Consider the following 2,935-nt stretch of genomic DNA (forward strand, 5'->3'; position numbering starts at 1 on the left):
ACTTTTTAATCCGTGTACCCTTGGTCTTGTGGTCCAGGGAAAACCAGTTCAGCATTCCTGACCCAACCCCAGCACCTAGAAGGGGTCTATTTGAAATATTTGAAGCTTCTGTGTTAACCTGCGGGTTGTAAACCTCTGTGAAGCTCTCACCTGCTGTCTCCCACCCATCGGAGTTCCCCCTTTAGATGAGGCAGCGCATCCACGCGTTGGCCAGGCACGTTGCCGAGGGTAGTATAACCTCGTCTTTCGCTGCACATGGTCCCAGAGCTCTCTCTGCAGCCTCCCTTCGAATCACCTCTCGGGGACCCAGGACCACCACACACAACGCATCTCATCTCGAGAAGGAGTGGCCTGGGCTCTGTAGTGAGGCCACCAGGACCCGAACCCCTCACCCAGCCAGCTCGGCAACCTGGACTCAACCTCTAATTGGTTTCTCAAGACTCACCTCGGGCCGGGGGTGTAACTGGGAGGATAAAAATGCTACAGTCCATGTCAACAGTAAATGCTACCTGTCCTTGTCATGTAGTCGGGAGGGGCAGGTGGGAGAGGCAGGGGGAGATGCTGCAGAGGTCGCTCTGGCCGGTGCCTCTACCAGCTCCCCCGACATGGACCGTGCCGCTCCTCCATCTGAATGGCCTTGCCCCCTCCCTCGGGCTGGGCACCTTTCCGCTAGGGCAGCCTTCCCAAACTCCGGCACAGTGGCCTCTCGCTCAGTCACACCTTTGCATGTGCTTGTGAAATCACATACATGGGCGTCCTCATGGCCTGTCCATCCCTCCAGGGGAGGGGCTGCCCGTCTGCCCACCATGCTCAGCCACCTGCTTGCCACTCACTCAACAAAAATGCTGGGCCAGGGGCTCGGCCTCCCCAGGGAACATCAGAGATGAAGCCCTGGCCTTCGGCAGCCTCGGGTCAACTTGGAGGAAAGGCTGAGAACGAAGCCCATAAACCTGGGAAGGAGCTCGTTAAAGAACATGGTAGAAAGCGGGCGCACCGTGAATATATGTTCAACGAGTGAGTGACGAAGAACCTCCCCTGACTGGTAACTGGGATCCTAAAACTGTAAAAGCAGCTCCGTTTGTGTCACACGACAGCACCTCCGCTCTGCGGTTCCACAGCGCTACCTACTGCGCCGTCTGCCAGGTGCATCTCAAAGGATCATCACCGCCCCGGACGGTTAAGAGACACGTGGACGTACAGAGGGAGGCCTGTTGGGAAGTTAGGAGACACTGCCTCTCACTCTCAGGACCAGAAACATGTCCATTTCCCCCCGCTGCCACATGAGTCAGAGCTGCCGCGGCTCTCTCCTGCCCCAGGAATTTGTTACACGGCTCTGGTGATTACAACTTGTGATTTTAAAAGGTCCAGGAAGGGGGAGAAAAGCACAGAGGATGCCAGCCCCAGGGGACCGGCCCATTTCCACATCTGTGCCCTTCGGTCTGCCTGGCCGAGGCACAGCACTTAAGCTGGCATCATGAACACTGCCCGGGTTTAGATGGAAAAGTTCACCTCGGCTCTTCAGTCTCACTCGATCACTATTTATTGAGCACCTACTATGTGCCAGGCACTACTGTCTGCCTCTGTTAATGCTGGGAACGGCCCTGGCTGGTATGGCTCAGTTGGTTGGAACGCAGTCCTGTACACCAAAAGGTGGCGGTACAATTCCTGGTCAGGACACACACCCAAGTTTCAGGTTCGATCCCCAGTTGGGTACATTCTGGAGGCAACTGATCGATGTTTCTCTCTCACATAGATGTTCCTCTTTCTCTCTCTCTCACTCTCTCTTTTCCTTCCTCTAACATCAATAATATATATAATATATAATAAATATATATTTATGGTATCCCCCAAAATGTATACACACACTTTGAATAGTTGTCAAGCAGTGTTTATTAAAATACGTTTCATTTTCAAGGTTGAGCTATCAGCTGTTGAAGTGTGTGTGTGTATAAATACTGGGAACACAGCAGAAAACGAATCCAACAAAAATCCCTGCCCTGGTGGGACTAGCGGCCTGTGGGGAGGAACTGGTCTCCACAAGCTGCTCCCCTTGGGTCAGGTGCCCAGTGCTGGCTCAGACGCCTGCATGCCCTGCTCTGTCCAACTGAAGCCTCTCACGGATGCTCTTTACCTTCTAGGGCCAGAGGCAAAAATATCAGCAGTGATAAGCCACGGGGAAAACTGCTGACACAGACGGGTAACCTGGGGCCAGGAAAAGCTTCCCGGGCCAACCTCAGCCCAGACCTAAAAGCTGAGCAGGAATCAGCCAGGCTGCCAGGACAGGCCACGCAGAGAAGGGGGTGGTGGGGTGGGGGTGCAGGATCCTCAGGCAGAGGTAGCAGCAGAGAGAAAGGCCCAGAGGAGGGAGAGGACGCAGGTCAGGGAACAGGAGAGACTGGGGAGGGCTTCAGCAAGGCAGGGAGGGGCAGCAGCCTCCTGGGCCCCCTGGGGAGCTCCTGAGCAGGCTTTCGGCAGGGAAGTGGTGGGATCTGATCTGCACTTTGGAAAGGTCACTTAGCAGTAGAATAAATATCAAAGCAGCCAAGCAGAGCAGGGCATTCTGGGAGATCTGGGAGGCCATGGCTGGGAAGGAGCAGGAGTGAGAAATGGAGAGTCGGGAAAGGCCCAGGTTCCTGCCCGGGCAGCTGAGTGCCGTGGTGCCCGCCATGTGACTGCGCTCAGGGACCCTTTATTTGGTGCAGGGGGTTGGAGGGGGGAAGCAACGATGGTGGTGGTGGTGAGGAGCTGAGCAGCGTTTGTGCACCTGAACCTGGAGGTGTGCCCTGGGCAGGCAGCAGGCAAACAGGTGCAAGGCAAGGGGCTCACTGAGGTGCCCCATCCCGCGGACACCAGCACTCGCAGGCTAACTGGGGGCAGGGGCGCCTTCAGCCCGAGGAGGCCTTGGGGGAAGCAGTAGGAAAGCCCGGAGAGCGTA

This window comes from Myotis davidii, unplaced genomic scaffold (assembly GCF_000327345.1).
Source record: "Myotis davidii unplaced genomic scaffold, ASM32734v1 scaffold663, whole genome shotgun sequence".
NCBI lineage: Eukaryota > Metazoa > Chordata > Mammalia > Chiroptera > Vespertilionidae > Myotis > Myotis davidii.